Source organism: Melanotaenia boesemani, chromosome 14 (assembly GCF_017639745.1).
Source record: "Melanotaenia boesemani isolate fMelBoe1 chromosome 14, fMelBoe1.pri, whole genome shotgun sequence".
In the NCBI taxonomy this organism is placed as follows: Eukaryota; Metazoa; Chordata; class Actinopteri; order Atheriniformes; family Melanotaeniidae; genus Melanotaenia; species Melanotaenia boesemani.
In genome coordinates this window covers 32,027,334-32,051,002 of record NC_055695.1, presented here as the reverse complement: position 1 = coordinate 32,051,002, position 23,669 = coordinate 32,027,334, and the positions used below count along the sequence as shown (strand labels likewise).

Here is a 23,669-nt window from a genome sequence, read left to right as displayed (position 1 = left end):
TCCAAAATTTCCAAATCAATTGCAGTTTTATACAGGGTCAAGCACCTCCTAAATCAAGCATCACTTTTCACTTTGTATTGTTCCTTCATACTACCATATATGACCTATTGTGTGGAAGTTTGGGGAAACAAATTACAAAACACTTGAGTCAAATTAGGTGGCTCTAACAGCCAATCAGGTTCTACACAATAACTCATTAATTTGACTCAGGTGTGTTGGTGCAGGGATACATGGAAAACCTGCTGGATTACGGCCCTCATAGGACCGAATTGAGTAGCCCTGATATAGACTAATGCAGTGGCCGTTTGTGTGTTGCTCCATCTTGTGGTCTGAGGTGGCGAGTCCTATTTACCTTGTATCTCCTGACATGGACAACAGCATGTATATCTGAACTGGCAACATTAGTCAGGGGTCTGCAGTTACTGATGAGGGCATTCTATCTGGAGATGTCAAAGTTATTCTGTTTTCTATATTTATTAGACATCAATGTGTCAATGTAAACTTTTATTCATCTAACAGAAACAGATTTTATTAATCTACATTAGAACATAAAAAAACTCATCTGGTCATAATAAGTTATTAAACATTGGTAAAGAAATACTTTCAAATTTTGCAAAGGCTGTTAATTTTCTATTTAGTTGGATATGTGCAAAGTTTAGTTATAACTAGTTTAGGCTACAGGACACCGTGTACGTGATCTTTTTGTGTTACTGAAAAGAGCAAATAACGTTATATTTCACAATATCTCCACGATTAATCATTAACTCTCAGCAACACTGCAGCCCCTTGTCTCTTAGTCCGTTAGCATTAACTAGCAAAACAAAAGTTACCTGTTGTATTACTTTAGGCTGGACAGAAACATGGAAATATCCAATTTAGTGTCAGATTGAAGATTTTTCACCGAATTTCAGTCTTTTTGTTGTTGGGAATAAAAACCAGTATTTCCTCGGACATGACACTTCTCCGCTCTCCGACTGGCCATCAGTGCTCAAACGGTATCAACCACCACCCCTCAGTGTCACACAGACACAGACAGAGATTTCATAAAGTAAAGATCTTTGCATTCACTTTTTACCACAATTAAAGATTTCCACTGCTGGTTGAACAGCCAAGAAATGCACAGATCCTTCCAGATTTCCTTGATATTGTTAAGAAAATAGCCAGATTCTCATCTGTTCTGCTCTGACATGTACAGAAATGGTGGAGGGTCGAGAAGATTTCCTCACAGCCTCTTGCAGAAGTTTTGAAAAGCCCTGCGTAAGTTATGGACTTTCAATTCCCTGAGGGAACCCAATCAGCCGAACGTCAGTTAGCTTAGCCTTTAGCTTCCTTTTATCAGTTTGAAGATGAGGGCATAGAGTTTCTACCACCTCCAGCCGCTGGTAAACAGTGTCAGCATTTTCTTCTAGTGACGACAGTCTGTTGTGCTGGCTAGCGATGTTGTTTGGACTCTGTCTAATTTGACGTTAAGTTCTTGGAAGGACAACTTGAACGCGGAGAGCAGAGCTGATCTGTGGTCAGCTAGGAGTGCTATAATGTCGATAACATGGGCATCAGCCTCGAACTTTTCACCTGGTTTAGTGGGTTTGAAAAATGCATGTGAGTTCCACAGATTAATCTCTTCACATTAACGTGATAAGTTTGACAGCACTAGTTTTTTCACATTGGGATTGGTTTTGTAGTATCGGAGCAATTTTATCAAAAAGAGTATGAGTACACACACATGGTATCAGACCGATACTGACATCGGTATCGGTGCATCCCTAGATCAGACAGATGAGATCAGGAAGATATACAAATAAAAGCATGAGTCTCAAATTGCGAGTCCAAGTTGAGTCAGAAGTCACTTGACATGCAACTTAAGTGCAACTCAAGTCCTAGTCTATGTGTTGTGATTGGAAAAGGTTAAGGGCACATTCACACCAGTCTTTTTTATTCAATTCCTAGCCTGTTTATGCAAACAAACTCTGATTCGGATTTAAGAAGTGGACTCGGTCTGCCTATAAATGCAAATTTTGTTTGGTTTTAAGTGGACCAAATACAGGAACCAGCAAACCAAACAAAGTGCACTGTGAGTTCAGTGCAAGGCATTATGGGTAAACACAATCAAAAAATGCATGCATATAGGACGATATAGTATATATGAACCGAGTATTAATGCACCCTAAGACAATAATCTGCCAACAATGTCACCATTTCTGATCTCAGCCTTTTAGTGCATCAAAAAGCTCCTCGTGCAAATTAGACCCAAAATCAAGGAAGATCCGAAGCATAAAGACTTGATCACTGAGTCTCAGACTTCAGCTGAAACACGTGTGCAGTGTCTCAGTAAAGGCACATCACTGTCAGCTGCAGCTTACTGAAGAGTGATGCACACTGTGCCACTTAAGCCATTTAGCTGCTACCTTGAAAGAAACATCACACATTCATCAACTGCCTCATGAGCGACACACTCAGAGGTGGTAGCAGCCAGCTGCACAGCATATCCCTCGAGGCCACAGAAGCACACACAGCTCTATACTTTGTTTACTCCTGGAGAGTTTTCCCCAAATCTCACCAGCGTGCATGAACATTGTGTCCTTTGTGTGTGTCAGATGGAGCTCCAGGAGTGTACTGAAGGCACATTGGACTTGCACGTGCTCATTTTTTGTTTTGCAAAATCAATCTAGTCCCAAAAAGGCATTCAGGATGAATTTGGCATTGAGTTTGTTTTGGAGCAGGAGTTTTGTCTCTCAGACAGCAGCCTCTCAGTTCGTGACTTAACTAAACAATAAGCAAATTTCAGTTGATAGCAGGTCAGTGTTTTCATGGTTACTGCTTGGTTCTTGACAATTTGAACCAATTGTCTCTAAAATGAGGGTAACGCTTTTGATTTTCTTCCAGATTTAGATAAAATGATCAGATGTCCAAACAATTCTACTTACATTCAGCTGTTTGTAACTGGTGATCTGGTCATAGAGCAAAGAGTGTTGAAAATATAATACAGTGGTGTTCAGTTCGTGCAATAAAGTGGCCTTTTGATTCCTCTGAAGGCGACAGCATTCTTTTGTTTTTCATGTATCAGAGATACTTTTCAAACCACTATTGCATCTTTCTAAATTTAGCTTCATCTTTTAAATTGATCTCTACTAATGAAGTGAATGTGGTGTGCAACTATATTTGTGTGTCCTTTCATGTGTGTATGTGTGCAGTGCCTGACCAATGTGGTGTCCTAGGCAAGATTTTAGCTGGCACCCCCTTTTATTGCAGTCAATTTCATAATCAGTCTTTAAACACTTACACAGAAGTTGCATGTAAGTGTTATTTTGTTGATGCCCCTTTTTTCATGACAATAACAAGACAGTCACAAGCTAAACATGGCTTTTTGATGACTAAAAGATGACAAGACATATGTGAGCTTCCGTAGACGAGATGAGACTGGACAAAAATATTAGTAGGTGGTCTGTCAGATGCTCAAAATGTGTGAAATTTCTGCCTATTGTGTGTGTAATCTGTTTACTAAAAGCTAAAAAGTTTCAGCAATGCTGCTGCATCCCATCACGCCCACCACCTGGCATGCCGCACACATTCCAAACAACAAACCTGCGGTCACTAGTAACACACACACAGACACACAACTGAGTTCATTAATTCATTGATGGACCATTGACAAAAGGGCTTGATGGTTGGAAACAATGAAATGATCGACGAACATACCTTAAATATAATCCATCAGAAAGAAAAACAGAATGCACTGTAGATGGAGACGGCGGTGAATGTGGCCACCAGCAGCAGTGAAGTAGGGGAGGGTGGAGACAGCTACAACATCGCTGTTTAACTAATTAGCATTGAGCTAAACTTATGCCAATCCTACTGCACATGCTCAGTTGGCCCCTCTTACAGTAGCCACATGCCATTATTCCTTCAGGTAAAGCTGAAATTCAAGGTAAAATAGTATATTTTTGTGATTACAATGCTCCAACAACAGTAAGTAAGATCAACTATTGATGCTACTGTACCTCTGTCTTTGTCCTCACTTTTCTTTCCTGAGGGCAGGACTGTTTTTTCCTTTTAGACATTTTAATCCCACTGAGTGTCTCCAGGTGTTGAGATCATGTCAGGGCAGATTCAGGCAACTCAGCCCTCAACTCATCGCCCCTCCCTTACAGAGGACAGGTCGACACATGTCCCTCCCTTACAGAGGACAGGTGGACCCCCGCCCCTCCCTCATAGAGGACAGAGAGACCCGCGCTCCTCCCTCACAGAGGACAGAGAGAACCGCGCTCCTCCCTTACAGAGGACAGGTCGACCCATGTCCCTCCCTTACAGAGGACAGGTGGACCCCCACCCCTCCCTTACAGTGGACATATAGAGAGCAGCGAGGCAGCAGGAACCCAGAAAGAAATGCTTTGCCATTATTTAGACTATTGCTACTAAATTATGTTAATGTGGGTTTATATAATATTTCCAATTACTTGTAGTAGTAGCATGGTTTAAACAAATCTTAAAGAAAATGATTCTGTCCCCACCCTGTGGATCATGGGGCCCTTAGGATTTGCTATACAGCCTATGCTGGCTCTTTGTGTGTGCATGTTTTTGACAGGAGGTGTAAATGTCTACCTGACTGGATCCAGCAGTGAAATGAGAGTAGCAGTCTTTTTGTTTTGTCATTTCTTTCTCTAAAAGACCTTTTAATAGTTTCTTTGAGCTGCAGGTCCCTCAAGCATAATATGGATGTTTTGAGCCACCATGGTGTGTTGGAGGAAAATTCACCTCTTTACATACAATCTAATATTCGCCTGCTCTGCATGTCTGCAGAGATTCAGCCTGTTTGTCCTTGGAAGTGACTTTTCTTTACTGCTTTTGTTGCATCTGTCTTCAATGTTATTCACCCGAGGCTAAAGCACCTTTAGGCATATTAATGGTCGACTTTGAAAATTCACTGAGTGAATAATGAAGTCTAACCCTCAATAGCAGCAATGGAAGGTAGGACATGGGACATTATATGACAAGGAAAATCTGGACAAGAATGTCTTAATGAACGAGGCACAGATATATCTGTCTTCTTTAGATCATCATACTAAGAATTCTTTTAATAGTGATTTGAGTCCAGATCAAAATAACTTTTGTTGTCAAATTTATAAAATAATGACCACTCCTCCTCAAATTTCTAGTACCTGTAAAACTACTCGGTTGAATATGTCTCCTGGATCAGTAAGTCCACATTCAGTGTATGTTCAACACTTCTGATGCACAAGCAGGAAGTCCAGTGTGTTCAGAGGCATTAATCCTGCTGTAGCAAACAATCTTACTTCAGATTTGAGCTGAGCACAAACAACCTTCCAGTCTCACTAAGACAAAGAAAGGTAGAAAATGTCCACCTATATATATATATATATATATATATATAGATAGATAGATAGATAGATAGATAGATAGATAGATAGATAGATAGATAGATAGATAGATAGATAGATAGATAGATAGATAGATAGATAGATAGATAGATAGATAGATAGATCAGTGCTGGGCAGTGATTAAAATTTTTAATCACGATTAATCACATGACATAAATAAACGACATTGTTACACACAAACTGTCATTTTCCTTTAAAAGAAGGCCTACTGCTATAGGAATAAAATGCAGTAAGTTTTGGTTTACAAACATTAAATCAGGGGTGTTCAACCTGCGGCTCCAGAGCTGCAAGTGGCTCTCTGGACCTTTCACAATAGCTCTTAATACATGGCAAAAAATACTAAAGAACTAACTAATGTTTTTAAATATAGATATAATGATAAATGCAGGTTTTTAGCCTATATTTCAGTTTTTTTAATGGAATAATTGCATTACTTATTGACACTAAAAGTACCAGTACCAGAACTCGATACCAGCATGATAAGAGCGAAATTTTCCTGAAATACATGTGTTTGCACAATCAGTTTCCAGTCCAGTAAGCAGTGGTAATACACCATAAAATGGATGTCAGGTGTATAAAAAGAAGTAACCGATGCCTCTTTATGGCAGCACCTTGATATTCACCCATCGCTTGAGTGCACAAATGAAGGAGGACCTATGTCAGCTGTGTGGAGGTATTTAAACAACGATTAAAAAGTAAAGCAGACTGCAAATTATGCTCATTAAAATTGTCACGGTGAGAAATTAAATTTAGCACCTTTAACACAAGCAGTTTGATAAAAACATCTAAAATACCAACATGATGTTAACAGCAAGAACCAGCTCGGCAGCTGGTCTCTTGCATGATGGCTTTTAGGCACAGAGGAGTGTTGCTGATGCTGTAGCAGTCAGACAGGAAATAGCTGGACACTATTCCTCCCTTAAAGATATCCAGGGGCAGCTCAACCAGCCAATGAAAAGACTCCAACAAGACGTACAGACACACTGGAATAGTATGTTCTACATGCTGCAGTCTCGCCTGCAGCAGACGAGGGCCCTAGAAATATACGGGCCTTAGTATGAGCTGCCCAACAACCTCACTGCACACCAGGGGCGCCTTAGACAACGACTATAGCTGCTCTAAATCCTTCTGCCATCAGATGTCATTCCTGTTGTCACTGTGCTTCTGAAACTCATAAACAAAGAATTTTTAGGTTTTTATTTAAAAGCCATATTTAAGTGAAAGGTGTGTCCAGAGGCTGTTTAAAAGAAAATGTGCTGTGAATGTTAAAATGTTAATAACAATTTCTTACATTAATGGTTGGGTAAAATGTACTTAATGAAATAAAATCAATATAATTGTAAGAAATATAATGGCATTTATTAGTACTTATGTCTATACTTAGTATCAGCAACACTCAAATGTAAGAATTTGTGTTTTGTTGGAGAAAATGTGGTATTGGTGTATCCTTAGTTTCCACCACATACTCTGTGTTTCAGAAAAGCAGAAGCAATTCAGCATCCCACAAAAAATATGCATTAGATATAAATTTGTCTGACAGAAATGAGTCCAGCAAGACGCCTTTCCAGACTCCTGTTTGCACATTATATCACATGTTTGCAGAAGCATGAAATGCATTCATCATAAACAAGACACATACAAAATGTGCTTGTGCTGTTTCTACAAATTCTCATGCTATCATGTAGCCAAGATCGTTGGGTTAGAGTTAATTAGGAATAATGAGCGGTGCAGATGTTTGAAAACAATATGACACAAAAGACAAAGTACGTAGGTCATTTTAAGAGGACAAATTAGTAAGTTAAAAATCAAAAAGAAAGAAAAACAAGAGAAATTACATCGGAAATAGATAATTTTGCATGACTGAATGTGACTTGTACAGTTGGGCAGATGATGAGCTCTGCTCCTGAAAAACCCCAGAGGAGAAATAAAGCTACATTATGAATCCAGCCTAAAACACCCGAAATGTGGTGGACTCGTACAGACTGAAGAGTAATGTTTATGGAGTACTGAGCAGCTCAAGAGCCAAATGTTCTTCTAATTAGCTGCAAAAGATCACTTGTGGAGCAATTAGTGGGGTAAGAGTTTGTAAATGATAAGGTGTTACGGTTACTGTAGCTTTATGCTGCTGACGTACCTCCCATGATGCACCGAGCACCTCCCCTCTTTACTCTTCATGTATATTTCTACATGGCATTAGGTGTGTTTCCATTACCCCTAGAATTGCGCAAAATCTAAATATTGCAAATAAAAAACACCTACATTTTAAAAAAAAACCTCTCAAATATGACTAAAAAGTTTTTACGCTCTCATGTGGTGGTTTTTCAAATGTGTCGATATAGAAGCATAATCACAAAAGTGTAATGGAAACACTTTTCTTGCATTTCCGCTTTACCGGACGTGACGTAGTGGGTCACGTGACTGGCTCATTTCAAATAGAGATGGAGCAGTCTGAGTAGACGCAGAAAGAGACGGAAATCTTTTTACAAATAATTAAAGAAAAAATATAATCGTCATCCATGATAGCAAACAACAGAGAAATGCAAGAATTTTACATAGAATTAGGAATCTCTATCCTCCTCAAAGTTTGCACCACGAGGTTTTACGAGAATAACGGCTAAAGCTCTAAACACCATTCAATGGAAACACCTGCAAATCGCAATTGCACTTTATTGTAATGTTAGAAATATCGCTTTTATTTTGTGAAATATTCGAATGGAAACGCAGCTAGTATCATGTCTTTTGTCATGTCTCTTTTCCCTTCCCATATCAGGTTTTCTCGTCTGGTCTGTTTTTGTCATAATTAGTCAAGACACAACAATGGTGTTTGTCTTGATTTTCAGTGATGATAGATGCTACTGAAACTAAACACACTGAACATAAAAATGGACTAAATAACTTATTGTTGACTCCAGGAAACAAACATAGAGGAGCTCAGCAGCAGATCTACTACTTAGTTTACATACTGTAGAATAACTTATCTGATGAGGCTTACAGTTGTCCCATCAGGAGTATGCTGACATACGGTTTATAAATGTAAAAGCTTATATGTCACAACAGAATTAACAATACTCTAAATTCAACAGTTTGGGAATTACACATAATAGATATGTACATTACAACAACAGAATCTTACTACTACTGTGACTTAATATACAGTGGCCATATTAGCATAGAACACAGTTAGCTTTAGGCTAATTATAACTGGGAATGTGGTTATCGCTGTCACAGAACTTAATTCATCACCTCAGAATATGCAGTCACATCAAGCCACAAGAATAATCCTGAGCATGTTTTTCATTCAACCCACCTGCAAATAGACTGTTATTATGAGGGGGCTCATACCTGATAAAGGGGAGACACCAGCTTTCCTCCTGCCTCATTACACAACTCAACAGCCCCACACTCCCCCTGCTGGAACCCTCTGGTTACTGTTTTTTGTTTCAAACACTGAAAAACTTTCCTGAAAATCAAGCCTCTAATGAAAAGTAACACTTAAAATGTGACCTAAACGGGAAGAGTTCAACAAGCCTGAACGTCCAGACTGAGAAGCAGCTACTACCCAAGAGTAACATGTAGACATGTAACTGCCCCTACACACCCGGACCAATGCGGATGTCATCTTCCTCCTACCTTCAATGCATCGTTCAGTGCAATGTAGGGAGGGGCGATTATTTCCTGTCAATAAAATACCATTAGTTTATGGTACCAATATCGAACCGATGGTGATACTTCTTTTGCCTTAAAGGAAAATCATGATTGTACAGTGTGTGAATAAAACTTAAGAACATCAGTACTAAAAGAAATGCTTTTAAAACAGGGATCTCCAACTCCGGTCCTCGTGAGCTACTGTCCTGCAGGTTTTGGATTCTACCCTGACGCAACACACCAGACTCAAATCACTGGGTCATTGACAGGCTCGTGCAGAGGTGCGTTGTAGTAGCAGACATCTTTCTTTTAAAAACCAGAATTTAATTCCAACACCTTATCAATAATAAATGTAAAGAAAGCTCCACCAACTTAATAGCATACTTTGTCATGTTTTGCTATTTTTAACTGCACAAACACTCATGTATTCCTTAATTACATTGATACCAGAGAAAGGCAAAAGCACTGTGAGAACAGACTGAAACTGATTTATCAGTATGTGAATACCTCCGCCAACAGCCTCCTCGCTTTGTCTGCTGTAATCACATCATTGACACCGCGTGACCTTTGCTGGCTCCCAGCCACATCCAATCCAAGATCATCCTCCTCATGCACAAAATCCTCCACAACATGCTTCACATTTGTCACTCATTTCCTCCACCATCACATGGCAACACAAAGTCTGCAATGAGTCGATTCAGAAGACCCACCAACTTAGATAGATAGATAGATAGATAGATAGATAGATAGATAGATAGATAGATAGATAGATAGATAGATAGATAGATAGATAGATAGATAGATAGATAGATAGATAGATAGATAGATAGATAGGTAGATAGATAGATAGATAGATCTTAATCTAATAGCAAATATTATTCAAATTGAAATGGGGAGAGGTGTATTTTCTAGTTAGGAAGTCACCTGTTTCTTAACACAAATATCTAATCAGCCAATCACAGGGCAGCTACTGAACACACAGTCATGTAGACATAATGAAGATGATTTGCTGAAGTTCAAACTGAGCATCAGGATTAGGAAGAAATTAGATTTAAGTGACTTTAAACGGGTCATGGTTTGATGGTCTAAGTATTTGCTGGGATTTCCACACACAACCATCTCCAGGGTTTCCAGAGAATGTTCTGAAGAAGAGAAAATATCCAGTGAGCAGCAGTTGTCTGGACCAGTATGTCTTGTTGATGTCAGAGGTCAGAGGAGAATGGACAGACTGGTTGGAGATGATAGAAAGACAATTGAGGCTACAATTCACACACACTCACCAACACTGGACAATAGAAGATGGAGAAACGTTGCTGGTCTGATGAGTCTCCATTTCAGCTCCACATTCAGATGCTAGGCTCAGAATCTGCTGGAAACATCATGAAAACATGGATCCATCCTGCCTTGGATAAAAGCTTCAGGCTGCTGCTGGTGTAATGGTGGGGGGATATTTTCTTGGCCCACTGTGGGCCCCTTAGTACCAACGTGGTCTGGTTTAACCACCACAGCCTACCTGAGTATTGTTGCTGACCATGTCCATCCCTTTATGACCACAGTGGAGCATCTTCTGATGCTACTTCCAGCAGGATAATGCACCATGTCACAAAGCTCAGATAATCTCCACCTGCTTTCTAGAACATGACGATGAGTTCACTGGACTCCAACGGCCTCCACAGCCACCAGATCTCAGTCCAGTAGAGCAGCTTGGGGATGTGGTGGAACGGGAGATTCTCATCATGGATGCAGCCGACAAACCTGCAGCAGCTGTGTGATGCTGTCATGTCAATATGGAGAAAACCTCTGAGGAAGGTTTCCACCACCTACTTCCATCTATGACACCAAGAATTAAGGCAGTTCTGGAGGAAAAAGGGAGTCCAACCTGGTACTAGAAGGTGTACCTGGTGAAGTGGCTGCTTCTTGTAGGTCAGTTTAAATGCTGGAATTTAAAGAGCATCACAAATTTCCTGCTCTGTAAACCCTATCAATCTATCAACTACATAATTAGGACTAGGAAAGTTACATGATAAACTAAAGTCTGTTGTGTCCCACAACAAGCTCATGTGTCATATTTCTACATGTAAAGACACTCATGGCGTTAGTTTAGTGAAACTTTATCAGCAACTAGAAATATAAAACGACAAAGACAACATATATGAGTCAATCAGATGAAATAGATTTTGACACTTCTTTTGTGATGTTTAGGTGCAATTAAAGAAGCTTTGAATTCCCTAAAACAGATTGATCGTGCCTTCAGAAGAGTAACAACACAGAGAGTCGGCTAAATGTTGTTGAATCTTTTAGTTTGGCTCTCTCTGCCTCAGTGAGCTCTAGTGTTTCTGCATCTGGGGTCAAGGAGTTTAGAAATTTCACTTCTTTGTTTTTTCAGTCTTTTCTCCACCAGTTTCCATTTAACTTCCTGTGATTTCTACCATTCTTTCTCCTTTTAATTCTCCCCTTGTCTGAAGTGTCTTCAAGAAGCAGCAGAATTATTACCTTCTGACATGTTATATCTACTTTCTGAGGAACTAAATCAGTCTTCCTTTCTGCTTCTTTTTCCCCATACTGACAGCAAGGCTATGACCTCCACAACTTTTCCAAATCTCAAAGAGTCTGTCATGTCAGGGCAACTCGAAGTTAGAGGTCTGTCCCCTGGGTACAGTGTTGACAGTGGACACACTGAGGCTGGACATTACCCGCATACTAAGTATGAGACACCTTCATGGCATGAGCCTTTAGCTAGAAAGTCTAACCTTTAATTACCTTTTCACTACTGCATAGCTTTTAATGTGTCACGCTGGTTGTGATGTGGTATGGGAGTTTCCTGAGGGGGGTCATTGTACTTTCAAATCAGCATTCATATGTAGGAAATAATTAGGCTGAAAAATACAGGACTGTCCAAGGATTTCCTGGTAGCTCGTTGTTAACTGCCATGCTGTTTTCAGGCAGGGTTACGCTGATGTGGTGAGCCCCATGTGAATTTCCCTGCTTACATGTTAAACCCCAAAGGCCTAACTGTCTTTCCCACTGTGAGTCCATACCCACATTCTCATTAGTGTTCTTCTGGGATCACACATGTGGGACCCAAGTGGGCCCCAGATGATCATTTTGTCCATTTTGGGCATATGTTATTAGAGCATAACTAGCGTGGGAAGCTAACGCTGTGTCAACATGGAACCAATGAACCAAGCCTTTTCTTCAGCTTATTTATTATCATGCAGGTGCCATGAATGCATGTTGGCCAGGACTGCAGAAGGGTTGTTTTCAAACTGCAGTTGAAGACCCCCGTCTTTGCATCCTAAGCTATGGTAAAGTTAATTAACTTAATAACAAGCACATACAATAAAGGATTGGGTAAGAAAGCTTTATGACAGTGGTTGCTGGAGTTTGGGTAGAGGTCAGGGAAAAAAGCATATGTTGAAAAAAAATATGGAAATTGCTGTTATGTTTGGAGCATGCTGAGGATGGCGGATGAGGCTCTGCTGACGTAACCACAGAATTGTGGATTTAAAAAGAATATAGAGGACAGTACAAATGAATTTGAAGTAGAATCTCTTAGCATTTACACATTTGCTTGTTGTCAGTACTCCAGAGGATTAAATGCTATATTTATACATTATCCTATGTGGTTATCTTTCTATTTGTGTGGGAAAAGTTTACAAGAACTTGAGAGCTGTCACAAATCAATGTCGAGGCAAGGAAGTAGGACCTCAATGCAGACACCAGTGTTGGGCATGTTACTTTAAAAATGGTAGTTAATTACAGTTAGTTATTTCTTGCAAAAAGTAACAGCATTAGAAACGGAGATACAGCATTATAAAAGTAATTAATTACTCGGAAAAGTAACTACTCCATTACTTTTTTTAAAAAAATGTTCAAATATGTTTCCTTTAATGGAATTTCAAATCCATCTGTGTGCTCATTTATTCATAATAAAAACGAATATTAGATCTGATTAATGATTGAAATGGAAACTTAATAGAATAAATTACTAACAGAAACATCATGGACACTAATTTCAGGCTGCCCTTCCAGATTAAAACTCTTCCTCTATTTTCTCTGGACTCGCCATTGCTGTGTCTCATGGTCATTTGTGTGTGTGGCTGTACAGTGACTCAGTCTGCTCCTTTACAGTCAGCCAGCGACAGCCCGGGTAGAAGTGGGTCTGCTCCTTTACTGTCAGCCAGCGACAACCCGGGTAGAAGTGGGTCTGCTCCTTTACAGTCAGCCAGCGACAGCCCGGGTAGAAGTGGGTCTGCTCCTTTACAGTCAGCCAGCGACAACCCGGGTAGAAGTGGGTCTGCTCCTTTACTGTCAGCCAGCGACAACCCGGGTAGAAGTGGGTCTGCTCCTTTACAGTCAGCCAGCGACAGCCCGGGTAGAAGTGGGTCTGCTCCTTTACTGTCAGCCAGCGACAACCCGGGTAGAAGTGGGTCTGCTCCTTTACAGTCAGCCAGCGACAACCCGGGTAGAAGTGGGTCTGCTCCTTTACTGTCAGCCAGCGACAACCCGGGTAGAAGTGGGTCTGCTCCTTTACTGTCAGCCGGGCGGTGACCCAGGGAGAAGTCGTTTGAAGAATCACATCAATGTGATGTTATCTACTGAACAAATAAAGGCCACACATCAACAATATCAGGTTGGAACCTTTTTAAGTTTCTCAGAAAACCGACTGATTGTTTGCTCCACCCATGTGGTTAAAAGGGGTGTTCCCACCGAACAAGTTTAACTAAAAGTGATAAAAATGAGTTTTAAAAAGGTGTAGACCGACTTTGCTTGCACCTGACCACAACAAAATACAGCAAATATTCTATCCAAACGTTGAGTTTTAGTCATATCACTCACCCAAAACGAATCTCATCTTACAATAGTAACAGTAACCTTGTATCCTTAGAGATAGGAAGCAAAACCAAGGAATAAACAAGGGAAGTCAGAACCAGATAAGCACAGATAACCATGATACAAAACATAATGACCATAGAATATAAACAACACAACAAATAACAGAAGCAGATTTGAAGTACATTTGCATCCTGCATGCTGCCCGTGCAGAACATCTTAGAAAGAATTATGCTATTATGTTATGTCATTAACTTCTATGATTTTTGGGCATTTTCAAATCCCAAAAAAAGGGAAGTTGTGGTGTAGTCTTAGGGCTGGAGGACCCAGATTCAAATTCCTGGACTGGCAATGAAGGCAGCCACTACGGTACCTTAACCCTAGCTGCTGCTCCCCAGGCATCATAACATGGAAGCCCACTGCTCGTAGTGTAAGTAGGATGGTTTAAATGCAGAGAAACAATTCCCCAATTGGGATTATTGCCCTTATTAATTTGGCACAAGAACAATAATGAGAAAAATATTTGCATTTCAAAAGGCCTCCATACCAGCCGCAGTGCCAAAAATAAGGAAACTGAATGACCACACTGAAGAATTTAGCACAGAAAGTGTCAACAATGAGCAGAAGTGTCAGTCTTTTCAGAGTAGTACTTCAATCATTTTATGCCAGGAAAACTTAAATAGAGAAGAGACCATACCCGGGAGGAGCTTTGTCTCACAGCTTTCAAAGAATTTCAGACTTCCACATATTTCCACGTTTATTGATGCTCTTTTTATTCGGCATTCAAAATGAACCCAAGGCAACAACACATAGTAGAAAGACAGAAGAATAATGAGTTGAATGGTAGTAAGTGTGCGTTGATTGTGCACTGAAATGCTGTGGGAAAAAGTAAACATTACATCATGACTCTTTATGACTCTTTCACACACACTTTGCTTGATTTTTTACTGTAATCAGCTCACTAGTGAGGATGAAACATGTCAAATACACTGAAGCAGGCCATAAGAGGAACCATCAGGGGAGCTTGGCTCCCATGCAATTCAATCCCTGATAGTCTGTTTCCTTCAGTACCGTGAACAGCAGCCTTCTTTGTTTGTTTTATGCTGCGAGCCTCCAAACAACAACCACCTGATATGCTTCTTTTTGTGGTTGTTAAACAATTCTCATTACATCTATCCTCCTGGATTCCTGCTTCTTTGCCTCTTTGATGCCGTGTGACGGGTTGGCTCTCGCTGTCCTCAGGCCCTCATCTCCTGCTCTGAAGGCAGTGTTTAGAGCCTTCAGCAGCCTGTGAACCTTCCCTATCAACCATGGCTTCTGATTGGCCTCTTGAGTTCTGTTACTCAGCAATAAGCATGCATCAGTGTTACGTACCCTTTTCGTCTAGGGGTAAAAGGGAAGTAACACAGGAGTTGGACAACGGGGTACATAAAGAAGGAAACACAAATTATTAACAATAAACAAAATAAATATACAGTGTATCTAAAGGATGGGGTCCTTGAGGAGGGCGGGTCCCAGAAGAAGTTCAGCCATCATGAAACTCTGGCCCAGTCTTCTTTCCATAAAGGTCCACAGGCTGGGAGTCCTGGGGCCGCAACAATCAGCTACGTAATAGCATGACATCACAGTGGTGCGACATCTTTCTTGAATTTTAACGAAAAAGAAGATGACCCAGAAACAAAGGAGGAGAACAGTGGACGTCCAACAGTTTGTCTTCTTTTTTCTTGGCATGTTGCTTTAAACAATGATAAATCCACTGTATATTTAAACATGGAGCTGCTTTGTTCCTATTGCTGAAAAGTCCCATTAAAAGTGACGATTCTTTCAACCAATCAATGCATTGCAGTGTGTCATGTGCCACCATTTAGAGTCAGATCAGTAAGATTGGGATCACAATGAAAGGGTCCCAAAAAATAGGGTGGCTCGGATATTTTGGCACATTCCCAGATGTTACGACTGAAAATGCAAAACAATGTGTACTGTCTGCCCCTTGGTGGTGAAGTGTCTGATACTCAGCATTGCAAAGGTCTATAATTAGATTTCCATAGGGGGGGTTCTTTTACCTTGTCCTGTCCAGCATCATGACAGCAGAATGATGTGCCAAACAAATTTCCTTTGCCAGGAGGAGCTTTGGGGATTTAAGGCTCCGAATAATACTTAAGTATTGTTCTTAATATTAAATTTGTTTATTGCTGAATTTACATATTACTACTGGATCTGACAGGTGAATAAAGGAAAGGAGAGGGTGGAGGGAGGAATATGGAGACAAAGATACACAAGACAGAATACAAACAAAATATGAGACAACCACCTGTTGCACCTGTAAAGAAACTGACAACATCCTACACCCTCTGGAAAAAAACAGTCCTCAGAAGCACCTGCAGGAAGGTGGGTGGCTGTTTTTGAGGTTGTATGAAGATCCATCACAGAGGTGTGGCAGGCAAACTGTGGGTCCAGGGAGGGTGTGAGGTCTGTGTGACTAAAGGAAGTTAATATACAGTACCAGTCAAAGGTTTGGATGCACATAAACAGTATATGTGTCTAAACTTTAAACTAGTACTGAGCATGTTTAAATATAAGACTTTAACTCACATTATAACTGTAGGTAATTTACTCTTAGCTAAAGTATTTTAGCTCAACTTCCTGGAGTTCTGAAACACTAAACTTTGAACTGGTGACAGTCACTGTTTGACCATAATTAAAGCACAATTTATTAGAAATGATCTAAGATGATTTTCAGCAGGTGAGTAGTAACGTATTACATTTACTCAATTACATTTACTTAAGTAAATTTTTACATAATTGTACTTTTAAGATTAATGTCTATACAACATACTTTTTACTTTTACTCAAGTATATTTATGAAGCTGAACACTACTTTTACTCCGTTACAATGGCATACAATCCACTCATTACTTTTATTTTTGGTCATGTGTTTATACACGAACCATTTGTTGTGTTTTGTTAGAAAGAGTTCACTAGCTTAGATTTCATGTAGTTAGTGGCTGTGTACAACCAATCAGATGAAGCCAGACAGTCACATGGCAGTTTGCTGCTGGTTCTACACTGGAGCAGAGTGAGCCAGAATCCTGCACAGGTCCAATTTAACCAACCTGTAGCCGTTAAGATGATTACCAAACCCAGCTCGTTACCGAGGATATCTCCCAGTGAAATCTAAACCTAACCTCCACGTTGGCATGTTCATTGTGTGGCCAGAGGTTCTTTCTCTCCTGGCCACTATGTGGCACTGCCAGTCTTGCCACAACCACCTTGATTAGTGGGCGGTGCAGCGGGTCTCTTTTTCTTCAGTCTCTTGTAGTGGTTGTGGTTGGTGCTTTCAGCTTTCAGCTTAGCATGCTGTCTGCAAAGGGTCAGCTTCCACACAGCGTGCCTGGCTGCTGAGGCGTGGGAGGCTGGCTGCGCTGCTGGATGCAGTGTGTGTGGCTAGATGTGCACTCCGGTACTTGTTTGTCTTTCTTTGTTTGTCTTCTGCTCAACTTCCAGCTGATTCTTCTTGTGCATGTTTTAGATCACAGCACAATTGAGTGGCAGTATTTGAGGCATTTGCCTGCACGCTTTCCAGGGCTGTGTGCATGCCAACAAAGTGGTTTGTATTACTTTGTTTCATGTTTAACGCTTAGATTAATTTTTCTAATTAATCTCTGCTGCCTCTTTTAGAGGTGGCAGGTCTTGTGCTGCTCTCCGCCATCACTCTATGTAGCTTTATGTTTCATCCATTCTGCTGTCTTTCGGCCTGGTTTGGCTCTGGCGTGGGCCTGCGGGTCGGACGGACTGCTACCCGAACCTCATCGACACTGCTTGACTGCTGAAGCATGGACTAACTGGCCAAGCAGGCTTGTGTTGTTTTAATTAAGCTTCTTGTGTTTGAATTACTTTGTTTATTTAGTTGCACAATTATTTTGGCTTATTTTGTTCCTGAATGTGAGGCACTGTGGCCGTTGTGTTTTAAACTGTGTTCCTCTTTTTTGTCAGCTGCTGTGGGCCCAGGGCGGCCGTCCAGTCCTTGGTGTTGGTCCACGATTTCTCTTGTTTGCTGTGTATGCGGGAGTGTGAGTCATAACACGGGTGTTTAAAGTGCAGACCCTTTTTTCCCTTGTTGGTGATTGGAGCTGCCACATGCTGGTCCGCTCCTGAAAGTAATTTCCCGCTCCTGCCGCAGTGCTAACATTGGTTTGGATTTGTTTGTGGTTTATTTTTATTATTTTTTTATTTGGTTTGTTTAAATACAATCATACATACATGGTATCTTTAAGAGCCTAACCGTATGGTGAAAGTTCCTCGACGGTGTAGCTGGTTGCCCTTGTCTTCGTGTACCTCTACGCTGTCATAGTACAATTGCATTACTTTTCCCTATTTGTTCTTATATTTGACGTGATACTGTTTTTTTGACATTGTTTTTAGTTACAATTTTAAAAAAGGAAACAACACAGTAAAGAATATTTGAAGGTTTAATTTAAAGGTAGGGCAGGAAATCTTTGAAAAACGGTTCAAGCAAGCTACATTTTGAAAATACTCAATTGTAAAGTCCAAACCTATTTCTTCAGACTTTTCACATGAAGCCACACCTCCAGAGCACAGAAACGCACAAAGCTTGTTCCCGAGAGTTCACAAGCACTGTATTCGCTAACCTTGCCTAACATAAAGTCATCTTACCTATCAAGTAGAAATGGGGCCACCATGGCACCACTTTGCAGCCCTTTCTGTTGCTTCAGTTGACTCCACCGCTCAAACACAGCACTGACGCACACTCTGCTCTTGCTCCGCTCTCCTTCAGCTTTTTTCTTGGAAGCAACCTTCTCCAAAACAGATTTTCTTTTCCCACTCAATACAGGCACCTTTTCTGCCATAATGCCCCTTAGTTTAAATGTGTCCCATATTTTGATGCAGTAAGTTAACCAAGCTCTGGCTCTGGCTTTGTTGCCTCTACAAGTACTCTAAGCCTGTGAGAGGCTTTCAAACGATATTTGCCTATAAAAAAGAAGAGCTACTTCATTTGCTATGTCTGCCCAAGCACGTCAACATTTCAGCCTACAAAAACTCGACTTGAGAAACAAATTTCCGTAAGTTATAATAAGCTTAGCTTAGGCTTTGGACAGCCTAGAGGTGTTTGTAATACAGTTTCTTTGATTAGTTTAAAGATATTCAGAAGGAGAAGAAACCCCCAACACTGTGCTCATGTGTCCTTTTCTCTCTGGTCTAAAAAGCTTTGTTGTGAAAGACCATGATAGCCAGAATGAAAACAAAGTTTGAAAGAAAAAGAGTATTTAATTTAATTTGGTGGATGCCTTAATTTATTCATTAATATTTCACAATAAATCTGATTACTTCTAACTTGTACTTCCTATTTTTCCTATTTTTCTAGTTACAGTACAGTAACAGTATTTTTACTTGAGTATAAGTTTTGGCTACTCCACCCACCTCTGATTTTCAAAAGCATGTTTTCAGGGAAGAGACACAATCCATAAAGCACTCTCTGACCTCTGAGGCACTCAGGAGGATGTAGTTCATTCTCTGCATGTGGTAACCTACAACTGCACTTTTATAAACATCCAGGCATTTTTGGATGTAGTTGCATTGTGTGTCATATGAATTACACACACACACATGCACACTAAGTTACAGCTATGATAAGAAAATCCCTGTTACCCACCAGGCTTTGAGACATTTTATCCTCATTATAACTATTCTAAATTGAGCTAACCAGTTGTTCCAAAATGTAATTATTCTGGCCTTTTTATTTTCAGTGAGCTCTGGCCCTGGTCTAATGCCACTGCTCATGTTTGGCCATCTCATCAGCTAGACAAGATACAGACACATTTACTTTTGGTGATTTTACTTTAATGTACTGCTGGTGAACAAGAAGAGGCATCATGGACAGCACCTTCTTTTCTTAACAAAACAGCTGTCAATATTCGTCTGCATCTGCATTAACCAGTGACCAGCGTATGTTTGACCAGCATTTTTTTGTTTGTTTGTTAGGTACTCTATGTCAAATGTGTGGCATTAGTCTTAAAAAATTCTCTTGATCTGCTCTGACCTTGAAATTATTCAATAACTCTGAGTTTTGAGGGGAAAACGCTTAAACTGACAGAGAAATTCTGGAAGAATCATAGGTGCTTGGGATGTGCTGTCACTATCACTGCAAGCCCCAAGAAAGCTGTGTTAGCCAGAAGTGAGTTAAGTAGAATGCAGATAAAACTGAAAACCTAACAAGGAGTGAGAGTCAAGTTAGCTGGCCAGCATTATTCCATCCAGCTTTGTTTTTTCTGGGTGAAAAGTTAGAAGTGAAGCACATCAGTCCAGCCAAATAGAAACTTGTTATATTGACTGGAGGTTGAAGACACTGTTCTGTCCAGTAAACATGAAACATTAATAAGCTCACCTGCAGCAAAGAGGAGTAAGAAGTAGGGGAGGGGATAAGAGACTCTCTGCTCTTTCAAAAACCTGCAATCGCTGTTTTAAAATCTCCATTAATCTTGCAAACCTTATCTTGCCAAAAAAAAGCAGAAAAGAAAGTGAGGCGAAGGATATAGGGAGAGAACAGACCAGCCACGGTGTAAAAGGTTGTGCAAAGTGTGGCTGAACTGTTATAGTGAAAGCCTCTGACATTAATAAACCATGGCATTGCTCTTATTATTTGAACTGGCCAATAACCAATAGTGTTCTTAACTCCAAATTCCATCAATATCATAATATCCTCCATGAAAGACTTTCAAATGTCACACAGCGCATTATTACTCTAGTTTATGCCATTTTATGATGTTATTCTTCTACACAATATATTTTGGAATTACAACCTCTATGAGGTCTTTATAGTTAACTGTTGTCATATTATTTCTGCAATGCAGAAACTATCTATAATGTGATAAATAATGGTGTTACTGTGGATCATTCATTGTGCATTTACCATACAGAGTCTCTGAATAAATGCTACTTTTGTGGCTGGTTTGTAAACCTCCTGGATGGGATATAAATGCTTGGAAAACCTCCATAAGTCATACAAAGGGTAAGCTATCCATCACAATTTACCCCACAGAGGTTTTCCTCAGTTCCACCGAACGCTGAAGCATCGAAGAAGCGCTGCAGAAATGTCATGAAAACGCTGTGGAGCAGCTCCAATGAGCTCTTCGCTTGGCAGCCTGTCACATGAAGAGTGCTTAAAAGCAGAGCGTCTCTGTTGTGGCTGGATTCTCCAGGTTACTCGATCACACAAGGATTGTAACATCATGATGGGTGGTGCACTTATGGGCGTTTAAAGTGAACAATAAAGCAGCAAAAAGCTATTTGGCCTGATCTCACGCGCTTCCTCTTTAGTTCTTTATAGAAGGGATGTGTGGTGTCGTACAAAATTGTGATTTTCCACATCTAAGCTAAACATTTCGCCATCCATGGTGTCAAGTATCAAGTGAGACCCTTTCTCACTTGATGGCTTGCTCCTGTGCCACTAGTTATTATGTAATGTTGATTTTTCAGAGTAAAATACAACTCAAAGTCTGCACATAGTGTTTTGTTTTTAAAATCATCCGGATCCACTTTGCTTTTTATTTTGTGATGTTCATGAACGAATCAAGAACCGAGTCGCAGTTGCAAGCCGTTTGATTGCGAGCCCCTAACCCTAAGCCAGCAGCTTTTCTCCAGAGGTGGTTAAGGGTGTTGCCTAGGGACCCAACTGTAAGGTGTTTATATTAGTCACCTGTGGGTCTCCCCGATGTCCTGTCAACTGAGCTATCCAGCCATAATCAGCAAGACGTGTGATGCTACATTGCATTTTACATGGACGTCTTCCTTCTTTAAGTTCAGAGGTTTTGTTTTTTTTCTATTTTAGTTTTTATTTTTTTTCTTCCTATCAGCTTCTCCTGGCATCAATCATAGACATCATGCAAAAGCTCTAACTTATGGACCATTTGACTAGAATATCCTAATTAAACTCACATCATTTAGATACTGAATAATTACCAGTTTGGTTGTATCCTGTATTTGAAATATGAAGCAAACATATGATTTTATGACCCTTTTAAGGAATACAAAACCGAAACATGTTTTTCTATTCTATTCTACAGTCATTTGTCAGACACTTTTATCCAAAGTGACTTACATTTGAAAGTAAGAACAACACCAGCAAGAACTCAAACAAGATGGGACGTCATCATTAAGTTGTAGTCAGACTTCTGTGAGTCCTGTTGGACCCGGGTACTGTTATGTAGTGCTAGAGGCAGTGCATATATATATATATATATATATATATATATATATATATATATATATATATATATATATATATATATGTATATGTTTTTGTAAGTCATTTTGTTTACATACAAGATCACAATTTCATCAAACAATATCACCTTGGGCATAAGTGCACGCAGCTTCTTCAGTACTTGGTTGAGCCAAAGAGCTGGACAAATCTTTCTAACTCATTTAGTTAAGCTAAGTGTGGAAATGCTCCTTAAACAACTGAGTCGTTAGCTTGCTTTTAAAAATGGATAAGGACTCTGTGGATCGGACGGAGTTTGGTAGATCGTTCCACCACCGGGGAACAACAGAGGAGTAGAGTCTAGCTACTGATGTGGCGCCACCTTGTGGTGGAAGCACTAGGCGTCTTTCACTGGCAGAGCGTAACTGTGGAGAGGGGGTGTAGCTCTGGATTAAGGAGTGGAGGTAGACCGGAGCTGTTTGGGTTATTGTTTTTAATCATTATTGCCAAATAACATTTGAATCACTTAAACCTCTGAAATTCCTAAGTCTTGCATATCATAAAACACTAGTGAACGTTAACGCCGACTGAGTTGGTTCTGTCTTACCATTTTAGCTGAATGTAAAAAAAAAAAACAAAGGGCTATCTGAGGCTATCTGTTGCTTTCCAGCCAATAGACCCTTCCATGAAATCCACGAATATCAAATATCACACAATTTTAATGCCACTGTTTTAAAAAAAATAGTTTTTAATGTATTTGGTTTTTTTCAAATTTCTACTATAGTGAAGTAAACTAAAAACATTTTCTTTGGAGCTTAGTTGCTCATTCGCTGTCATCATGTGCAAAATTAATTCTGAGAGAAAAGAACCTGTGAAGGATGCACCACCAGTAGCCTTCACTACAGGCCAAATGAAGTGAGGGTTTGTTGGGTGGATTTGGAGGGACAGTGCTTGGAGCACCAGTGTGACATAGTAGGCTAGGAACCTGCACTTCGAAGTGCGGAGACGTTGAATTGGGACACAGCTTCTGAGTCACTCTGTTGACCAGCAGCTAAAGGAGCTAATGGGGCTGGTGGTTAAAAACAAAAGATTAAACCTACAATTTTTGTCTTATGAGCCACTTTAATACCTCAAGTTGCAGAGCAAAAAACATGGAGAGAAACAATAGAGACAGGAGATGCTGGATGTCCTTCCCCCCGTCCCGCATCACAGCCTCTGAACCATTGGACTTGACCCTGAACGCGAAGGAACCTGATGATCCACTGCTTCATTTAGTCCTGCCATCTGGAAGTGCCCAGTTTTCTTCAACTACAACCGATGCTGCTCCCGAAACAGATGACAGCACATCAGAGCAGATGTATGTTAATTACTATAGAAAATTACAGCTGGAAAAAACTAATTTTTAACTTCAAGTCGTCTTCCCCATGTCTACATGACTAAGTGTATTGAGTTGCTGCCACATGATTGGTTGATTAAATATTTGTGTTACCAAGCAGTTGAAGAGGTGGAGCTGATGAAGTAGCTGGTAAGATGATGTATGTGTTTTGGCTTTGATCTATAGATAAATAGGACACACG

General features: G+C 40.2%; 1 long non-coding RNA gene across 1 annotated transcript; it reads left to right on the top strand.

Annotated features, from left to right (window-relative positions):
- The first annotated feature begins 66 nt into the window (after nt 1-66).
- On the top strand, nt 67-21,835 carry LOC121653479. The gene is made up of 3 exons (XR_006012793.1): nt 67-79; nt 14,049-14,055; nt 21,768-21,835. It is a non-coding gene; the product is annotated as an uncharacterized LOC121653479 (long non-coding RNA).
- Nucleotides 21,836-23,669: the final 1,834 nt, after the last annotated feature.